We start from the raw sequence: 10,429 nt of genomic DNA, 5'->3' as shown, positions 1-10,429 counted from the left end.
AGTCCTGTTGTTTGCACCACAGCTTGGGTCTTGATTGCATTTTGTTGAGCCCAGCATGTTCGAGAAGTGCATACTGTTTCATGATGAAGGTAGCACGACAGTACAGACGGTGCTTGCAGCTGAAATTTATTGAAACAAAATAAAAACATAGGTGCAAACCAACTGTGCAGCCAAAACACGACATTGATCACTTCATGCAAACTGCATGCGCGTGTACAAATGTGGGAATTTGTTTGTTTATTCATTTTCTTGCAGTGTTAACATGGCATTACGGCAGAAATCACAGTACATATTCAAATTGACTAAAAATGACACAAGCAGAAATCAGATATAAGCAGACCAACAAAACAAAAGTTATTCAGCAGCACAGTTGTTCTCGGATGGCAGTCTATATACATGCCCTCATAATTGCAGTCAGTAACAGCTTTAGCTAGTTGTTCCTTGTAGAAACAACGTGCTGTGCGATAATTTCAATGCATTGCTGAAAAATTCATGAAGTAAAGCACTGTGCTAATGCACTGCATTTTGTAGACCTTCCAGGTTTGTTTGCAACATAACACAAGGTATGGGGGCAGGAGGCCAGCTTTATTTTGTACCCCAATTTTTCCAAAATAAAAATTGCATGAAAGAAGCAATTTTTTCCTGAATTACTATCCTCTCTAAGGGGTGCTGCCCAATGATTTTTTTTGGTGAGACATTGCTGCATGCTGCGAAACAAGTGCAGTGACTCTATTTTGAACACTCTTAAGCATAGTACATAAATTAGCATACCAATGGTCCCAGGCTATGCAAGCGTACTCCAGTATAGGTGTGATGTTAGTATATAATAAAGCATCTCACAGTTCGTTGTGCATTGTAAAAGTTTCCCTAATGAATTTCAACATCCCACTTGCCCTTGTAGAGACATACTCAAGTTCCTTTTTCCAAGTAAAATCAGAAGAAAAATAAATGTCCAGGCGTTTATAAACTGAAAGTCTTGGATGTGTTATTAGATCTGAAGTATGTGCGGCACTAACTGGATAATGCTTGCGTGTAAATGATACACATGGGCATTTGTAAGAATTCAAATACACGGCCCATTTTTCTCACCACAGACGAGTGTGGTTTAAGTCTCGCTGCAAAAGGGTTATATCTGAAGGACTGTTAATTCCACAATGAATAGTGCAGTCATCAGCAGGCATCAAAATATCGTAGGCAATTATGGCATCACTCTGGTTGGACATTCCTGCATCAAGAAATGTAATCTCGCTTCGCAGCAAGCACACAGAGGGCATCGGTTTCACCAGCATCCTTTAGTAGAAGCACTTCCATTATTTCAAAAACGAGTTCATCCTTGTGTTCAATAAACTTGTTCGACACCGGTAAGCATATACAGAACCCAGTCACATAGCTAAATGCATTCCACAATTTCGACTAGTATGTACTCATGCTCTCTCAGACTGATGTTTTGGCAGCATTCTGTCTGGCCTGTGCTTGAGACCTGTGCTTTCCTTGTCGTGAAGGAAGATCAGTTTTCTATTGGCGGGATAGTGATGGCGTTATTGCTGACAATATTTTGACACTTGCGTTGTAGGTTTGTTTCACCCCACTCCCGCTTTTTTCTTTCTTTATTGTAGCTTGCATGAAAAAATGAATGTTTTCTTTTGGTGATTACATATGCAGTTGGTCTGTACACAGCTTTTCACGGTTTTTCTTTTTTCAATACATTTCAGTTGCGAGTAGGCACTTGTGGTCTCTTGTTTTACTCATTCTTTTGTTTCGGGCTTCCTCCATGTCATCATGAAACCGTACCAACCAGCCCAGATATCAACCTTGCCGTTCTCTAGTTCTTCCCCATGACATGTAATCACAATACGTTTATCTTTTGGAGTGTGCTACGCGTTATAGCTTGTGCTTTACAGTGCATGTGTGATATTTTCAAACCCGTTCTTCATTGCTATGTAAATAGCTTTTTCACATTTTCCATGCTGCTATTGTCAACCTATCTTCTATTGATGGCTGTCATTTAGGATTTTGCCTTCTGCACCATTTACTAGGGTTCAGCTTTGGTGTTAGTGGTGACCTTGCAGCTGAGCCCAGAAACTGTCGGGAACCACATGCACAGGCATTGTGATGCAAGTTACTACAATGTACAATGCATTTATGTATGACTTTATGTCCATTAGAGAATAAACACTGTTGTGCTGAAAAATTATGTTAAACTGTTGTATCATTTTGTGCCCAGTCTGATGTGTTTGAAAGCAATAATGATGGTCTCCTATTTCCTCCAACAGAAAAGCCCCAATAAGTCTATTGTGAAAAAAACAAAAAAAACATGGTTGATCTCTCCGTCATGGGAATCGGTATAGCACGAAAGTAAAACGTGTCCTTACAGAAGTAGCTGAATGTTTACTGTACATTGATATAAGAGAGCTTGCACAATGTCTATTGGTGTTTGGCAGCTATACCACTGTTTAACGAGGATGCACCCCGTTGACGCTTGGTGGTACAACTTTATCCCGATGACTAACGTCCATGATCAATGATTAAACAAACCCTTGTGGTAGCTGTAGTAGTTAACGGTGAGACCGTAATCGGAGAAAAGCGGTGTGACAGCCAAAAGAGCGTCGCTGATTGGGCTCGGAACTTGGGCTAAGGTCGCCATCCCACAGCATGTTAGAGTTCTTGAACACCACGGCCGGACTAGAGGGAAATGCAATGTGCATCGTGTCTCCCCTGTAACCCGGCCGCAATTTTTTGGGGGTGAGTGCAAGTGGGGAGCACGCTGTTACTACCAGGCAAGGCAGGCATGCGTCGCAAAGCTATTTTTGGCATGGATGGATGCTATGAGCGAGGCCGACATTTGGGCTAAGGTCGCCACCTCGTGCCATATGACAAAAGTGCACTTCTATTGGAAACGGGCCAAATGGGATGGATGTGTAGCAACGACGCGTTCCAGGGGCCAATCGCGGAGGCCACGGTCATGATGCATTACTTCACTTTACTGCTCCTAGAGGGCGACACCACCCTGCCGACCAAGAGCACTGAGAGAGGAAAGTGAGATGTAAAAGGTGCGTTTGTAAAGCGTGTGAGTGTGTTAGCGTTTGAGTGTGACCGTGGCCCTGTGGATAGCATGCCCGGCATCTGTTGTCGTGGACCGAGAGGTCATGGGTTCGACTCCCGTTGACGGGACTTTTTTCCTTTGCCGTCTGATCGTATGCATTTTTTCGACGTCATTTCCGTGACAGAAATACGTCACTGAAGTCTTGATGGACCCCGGCATAAGACACTTTCGTGTTAAAAAAAAGGTATAACATTAAAATACAGAAATATTTTCCTCTTTTGTCCCATTTGGACCCCACACATATATTCGATTTACATGTCAAGGTCATGTTTTAATTGGCAGGTATTGGTTTTTACTTTGAATAGTTTCAGGCACTGCAATGACAAGGCTAAGGGCAAGAATTCTGTATTGATGTAGGTCATATATATGCCATTTTAGGGTCATAGCCAGGATTTTAGAAGGCGAGAGGGGGTGTGGTGTGGATTACACAAGCTACGCCTACGTACTGCCCATTTTACACTGTTAAACACAAATGGGGCATTCGCACAAATCAGACAGCAAGTACGAAGCAAAAACTAAAGAAAGATTACAGAAAATGTAACATTGCAGTGATAAGCAAGAGTTATACTGCAATGTAATGCACATCAAACTACACACAATAATTACACAGGGCAATGACTAGCATGAAAGCCTTGTATGGCTCGTGAGGCGAGGAATGTGATGTTTGGCACCATGGCACACTCAGTCGCGTGACAGTGTCAATGCAGACGACATAGACATACTTAATTGCGTAAGAGCAGCATGGTACGTGTCATGGAGAATATTTCCAGAGGTAGTGGTCCCGGTGTGCGTGTGTGTGTGTGCGCATGTGTGTGTGTTCGTGTGCGCATGTGTGTGTGCTATGCGTATGCAGACGACCGTTATCAGGCACCCGATGGGGTGACGGGATAATGAAAAGCGGATCTAAGGAGGACGCTGTAGCCAGGCCTACTGGTTTGTGTCATCTGCCACGAAAGTACACTACACCAGAAGAAGTCGGAGAAAACCAAAATGCTGCTAAATGTGCTAGACAACCTGAACAAGGGATACTACCACAAGTGTCTACGTGACCGATGATGTGAAGACTTCAACATTGGTGCTAACACTTTCACCTTCAAGTGTTCTTAAATCGGGGACGCTCACATTTTCAACGTGTGCTGTGCCTATGTTGTGATGAGGTCATCATCGTCATCCTATCTCGCATCAACTGCAGGACGAATTGGCCACTCCCAGTGATTTCCAACCCACCCTGTCCTGTGTTAGCCAATTCCATTTTATGCTTGCAAATTTCTTAATGTTGTTCTGTCTAACCCTTTGCCATCCTGGGCTGCACTTCTCATCTCTTTGTATTTATTCCGACACTCTAATTGACCGTTGGTTATCCATCTTTCTCATGACGTGACCTGCCCAGATCCAATTCTCTCTCTTAATATAATATCTACTAGGATATTGGGTACTGCTCCTGTTTGGTCCCTGATCCACTCTACTGTTTTCCTATCTTCTAGATATACAGTTTAAACTGAATTCAATAAAGTGATTACTAGAGGCTGGATTTTTAGGCACTAAAAAAGCGCGTTTTAGGCGCAAAAAATAGGCAGACAAAACAAGGTTCTGGGCCTCCAATATCGTAAATATAGGCACAATAAATTTTTACATAAATGCAAATAATTTCAAAGGAAGATGTGCGCGGCCTTTATTTGCGACAGGAAAGCAGAAAATGTTATTGTTTAAAGGGGTCCTGCAACACTTTTTCAGCATAGTCAGAAAACGCTGCCGATCGCTAGTTGAGGATCCTGTGAACACGCAAGCCAAATGTTATAGCGCAGCACGCAGCCTGGAACTTCCCAAGCAACATTTTATCCTTGGCAAAATGTCGGCCTGACGTCGCTGGCCAACTGCACTGTCGTTGGCCCAACCTTGGCACCCGATGTAGGGCCGGTCTCGGGGATTGACATTGGCCTCATATGGGCCTGCGTCGGCACCCAGTGTAGGCCCGTCCACCGTGGCCGACGAGGCCGAGTGCATGCCGCTCGCGGGTTGACTAATGCCCGACCTTACATAAGCGTCGATTTACCGACGGCCGTGGGTCGGTTGCGGACGTTTCTCGCTAGTATTGCTCTGCTTTTTTTTTCTTATTTTTTGTGCGTGTTCTAACAAACCGCATCAATTGTTTTTCTGGTGTGTTGATGCGTGTCGTATTTAATGTGAACGGGCAGTTTATAAAGGCGTTTAACTCTATCTGAATTAATTACGGCAGAGTGCACATGTAAGACGGAATTAAACGCCTCTAACGGTCTGCACTTGTTAACGTGTTAATACGTAACACACAATAAAAGAAAGACGTGAATATAAGTTTTCTCTCTTTAGATCTTTATTTTGCAATTGTATAGATGCACTAATTTTCCATGCAACATTGTTCGCACGGAGCGTTTGCATCAGCCCTTGTGCAACGCAACCGTACAGTCCATGTGATCACGGCATGATAACGCTGACATATATAAATATAAAGACGACGGACGGCATTCCTGTTGGATCGGCTCCCTTCTTTCGGCCACTTCTCGTGCTCTTGGCCCTGTGCGCAGATGCGACGTTTTACCGTCGAGAGGTGAGACTTGCATTTTTCTTCTGTCGGGAAAAACTGAAAGAAACAACAATGAATAATACTGTGAGAAAGGTAGACTATTACTTGACCAGTTGCACAGACATGTCGCGTCTAGAAACTCTATTCACACAACTAAACAAAATAATTTTGTCGCTGCACAAATAAGAAAAACACTGCACTTACAATAAATGCGAGTGTGCTGAAATTCCGAGAAGTGCTTCAAGCTCCACAGCGCACAAACTAGATAATATGTGGAGAGAGGGGATCGAGGTTTTCGTTGTTTATGTCACTGGAAAACAAATGGTACAATAAATAGATTAATGAGAACACAATCTTACCTTCAAAGCAGCCGCGGGCCAGTCACATATTGTGCAGTCGGCATTTACAGCACACCTGCGACCAAATTCAATGTGAAAAGCGATTGCGTGAGACTTTCGTAACCAGCAAGCATCTTACCAGAGTTCTTTTCAGTTGGCGAGAGCAGCGCAGCACGCTATTCACACTACAGTCCTTGTTGCAGGGTTCCCTAGAGAAAACGGCAAAATATGTCACGGTCTTACAATAAGATGCCACAAATAAAAAACAAGAAAATCTGACATATTTGCCCGTCAACGAAGTCTTGGGTCCACGGACAAATATAACCGCCGTTCGCCTGAACATTTCTGATTATGCCAGCTAGAAGAGACGACCAGATTGACGCATCAATTGTGCAAATAAAATTTGATTTTGTCGCTAGACAAAACTCACCATGCGATACAGCGAGGAAATAAAATGCCACTTACGAGTTCGCTTCAAATCCTCGGCAATGGGAGAAGGCCGCCTCCAGGATCAAGGCAAACGAAATGCCTCTGAGTGCTTGCCCGTCTCTGTGCAGTGTTTCAGCACGTCCTCGCTCGAAAGAGCTACAATTTGGCGGGAACTGACGCATAGAGCTTGCTCCCCTCCCCAGCGCTGTGACAAAGAAAAAAAAAAGCGCGAGAGGTGCGCATACCGTTCCTCCTTTCAGGCCTTGTCATTCTTTCTGGGACAGAGATCTCACCACTTTTTTTTTTTTTTTCGGAGGAACGCACGTGTTGCTTATATCAGCTCTTTCGGGTGAGAAAAAAAAAGGAGCGGGAAATTTCAACTGAAGCACATGCCTGAACATTTTAGGGCAGCGCTAATGCGTGCAAGAAGCGGATCGAATTTGAATTGAACCGTTTTCGTTGTTAACACAAAATATCGTTGGTACTCTAACATTAAAACAAATTAACATGAAAACCATAAACTGAGCATCAAGTAGAAATTTTAAAACTCTTCAGTGTGTGCGGACTATCGAATTCTGGCTCTGCAAGCGACGTATAGCTTATGACCGTAGAAATTATCGTATTTTTACGCTAATTTCGTGTTTATTTGGGCATAGATGATATTTTGAAATATTCGTATTAACGCATATGGGCTATTCCCGAAGACCGAATCAAGTATGACGATATTCGATTCGATATTCCAAATGTTCAATCTTCGCACACTTCTATATAACCATTATATCTGATGTCCTCCCTTTGTCATGCGGCTCGATCAGATCAATCATATATTTATATTCACGACAGTGCTAAAGCGTGAGCACCGTGCTAGCGTTCCAGAAGTGCCGAACTGTCCACTTGAGCTCATAGACAAGGCGGAGGCGGGGATGATAATTTTCGGTGGACAGTTCAAAATCGTAGATATTTTAATAGAGCCTAGCGCGCTATAGTATCACGATCAAAATTAAATTTCTGCTCGGCACTCGCATTTATTCCCATTTATTGCTGTTGTTCAACTCAAGTGCTTTGCATCTAATGCATGCAAAGGCGGTACGTTTTCTTGAGCTTCAAGCAGAAACCGTAAACGCTCAGTACACTTGAAAAGCACTCATGTCGTACCACTGTACATTGAGCATATAAGTGCTTCATCATAAGAGGTAGGGCTTGATCGGTACTCATGACAATGCGGCGGAGGATTCTCGGCGGCCCGATCGCTAAAGGTTGCGAAGTTTCTTGCGAAACAGGTGAAAAACTTCGACATTTAAATTCCGCCCCTAACCAACTCCGTAATTGTACCTTTTCCTAGTCAAATACTTAACGTGCACATCAGAAATATTCGGCTGGATTCGGGAATGCTGAGGCACAGCAAACATAACTTTAGTGCTGGGGTTATTGATTGGAGCAGAACTGCAAATGCGACATCATTCTTAGACAGATGGACATTTAATAAGCTGCAAGAACGCCAGATTTTAAGATCACTTGGCAATTCAGCTTTTCATATAATCAGTTAGAGCTTTCGCGCCCCTGAAACACGCAGCTGAAATTTTCCAGCAAGTTGTACAGTCCGCGAGATCTCTATTTCGCACGTTTCGTGTGACGAAATTAATATTTTTGGGGCTCGCTATAAAGCAGCCAAAACCTTTCCGATGGGAGAAAGATTGAATTAATTCATTTTCAATAAAATTTATTACTAATAGATGGTGTAATGTACGTGGTCGGTTACAATCAACGTGCCATTTGCGAACTATTTCAGTCAATTCTATACCGCAGCCCAATGGACCATTGTAAAGCCACATTAAAGATAAATTCGTGTGATTGCACTTTCTTATCCTTATGTACTTCCTGGTGGCAAATACATTGATCTCCAGAGTGTTCAAATCTTGCGATTTCTCAAGGTTATAAAAATATTTTAACGATATGTCTCCAAACGAATAATTCTTCACAACGCCGACGAATTCCAACTTCCCTATTGAGTCAATGCATGCGCTCATCATTATGGCCATCGCATGTCTAGTCAGCATCCGAATAATAGCTTAACTTCAGTCAGTTCAGAGCAAAACTCGATGTTATTCCTTAGCCGGAAGTTTCCCTTACGTCTGTGGTTGACGGTCATTGCTGTTTTCCTTGTTTGACCAAAGGACGTCATCGCGTTTGTAGCTGCACTACATGACTTATTCCTCAACATACTGCCCGAACGCGCTCGCGCTTGTTAGCTCGAAACCTAAATGTTGAATTTCAAAGTAAAATTGACCGGTGTTCAACTTGTCACTCGATCAGAGACGAATACTTTTCACCACGTCGCGTTATTTTGCTCTGCTTTCGATAACAACGGCGTTAGATTGATGAGCTCTGCTGACAAATCCTCATCACTCTATGCAGCCGGTGTAAGGCTGGACAAATATATAAATCAATCTAACGGTGTCGAGCAGTGCACCTGGTCCCATGTGGTGCGTCGGCAAGGGACTTGATAATTAAGCTCTCATATATATATATGTGTAGAAACGTACTGTACGCTGCGCAGACAGTCAGCCACACACATCGTCAACGGCACGTGAAGCGTCTACTATTAGCAATGTAATTTTATTACTTTTTTTCGTTTTGCATGCGAGGCACCGTCGACGGCAGATTACCGCGAGGCACTAGCTATGCATTTGTCTAATGCGTCTTGAAATATAAAGCTACAGCGTCCATAGAATCATAGAAATATAAAGCTACAGCGTCCAGTTTTAAGCACGTGTTGCTCCTATGGATAATTATTATTCTGTGAAATAACGGAACTAGCAAACATTTTATTAACATTGATCCAACAGAACAGCAGTGTGCGTTGCGCGTTACCCGCCGCAAATGCTCCATTATATGCGATTCTTTTATACGTATGAGTAAGAAGATTAGACAAATCCGCGGAATGTTTCTCATGCATTTCCATGCATCATATTCGCTCGCTTATCTTTTTGTTTAGTATTTTCAAGACGTATAAAACGACCACAATGCGACTTCTGACTGGCATTATTTCATATCTTGAGGCAGTGATATCCTAATTGTGCAGTATTTTAACTTCTTTATAATGTAGGTTACGGTGTACCTGCTTTGTCTTTTATTAAAAACAAGGGTTCATTTTTATTTGAAATGCTGTGCTAAAAGGATGAATGTCACAAACATATACAAGGCGACCTCTGACAAAGTGATGGGATAACAGAAACTTTTCAAATAGGCATATCGGGGAATATACCCGTCGTAATAGTTCCCTGGTTTCAGCCAGAGCTTATTATCTGTGGGAGGTAAAGGTGTAACTACATTGCACAATAAAAAAAAATAAATTCGCTTTAACTTAATTGAAAATTTGTTGCTACCTAGACGTACACGCGTAAATTTTGACAAACGCAAGTCTTTAGCGGTGCTGTTTCGGACGTGTCCCATTTTCTTATCTTGGCGGCAAAAAGCACTGCTGGGCACTGACGGCGGGCCTGCAGATGTGCGGCTTCTTCGAAAGAGGAGGCGGCTCCACGCTGAGAAAGAAAACCGGAGAACAGCGGAAAAAAAGAAGTTTCCCTCTCCCCACCGGGACCTTCCGGGGCGCGGGCCGCCGTAGCGCATGTTTTTTTGCTTCTTTTTTTAAATGTGCTTTTCACTCCACGCTCTATACTGTAGAGCAGCGCGGTTCCTTCTGACCCTCTTCTTTCCCGCACTTTTCCGCCTCCTGCGTTTTATTTTTCACAGCACGAGTCTTCAGTGGATTGCCATTGCTATGTGTTCGTTCTAACAATCTTGAAAGAATATTTCTTGTTCGTGTATTGGTACTAAAATCTTACATTGCGGCCACGCCTTTTGATGAGTTTTTTTCACATAGCATATATGGTATTTCCGCTTGCCTGACTTATCCGTCAGCGAAAGATAAGAACTTTTACTCATTACATTGCGCAAATTACATAATAAAGGACTAGCTGTTAGAACTAAACACTGCGT

General features: G+C 42.9%; 1 long non-coding RNA gene across 1 annotated transcript; it reads right to left on the bottom strand.

Annotated features, from left to right (window-relative positions):
• Nucleotides 1-5,867: 5,867 nt before the first annotated feature.
• LOC125756483 (uncharacterized) lies at nt 5,868-6,334 on the bottom strand. The gene is made up of 3 exons (XR_007414537.1): nt 6,141-6,334; nt 6,023-6,077; nt 5,868-5,924 (listed from the first exon to the last, which is right to left on the bottom strand). It is a non-coding gene; the product is annotated as an uncharacterized LOC125756483 (long non-coding RNA).
• Between the last annotated feature and the right edge of the window lie 4,095 nt (nt 6,335-10,429).

Source organism: Rhipicephalus sanguineus, unplaced genomic scaffold (assembly GCF_013339695.2).
Source record: "Rhipicephalus sanguineus isolate Rsan-2018 unplaced genomic scaffold, BIME_Rsan_1.4 Seq10170, whole genome shotgun sequence".
Classification (NCBI taxonomy): Eukaryota; Metazoa; Arthropoda; class Arachnida; order Ixodida; family Ixodidae; genus Rhipicephalus; species Rhipicephalus sanguineus.
The sequence above is the reverse complement of the archived record's forward strand: the minus strand, read 5'-3'. Positions and strand labels throughout refer to the sequence as shown.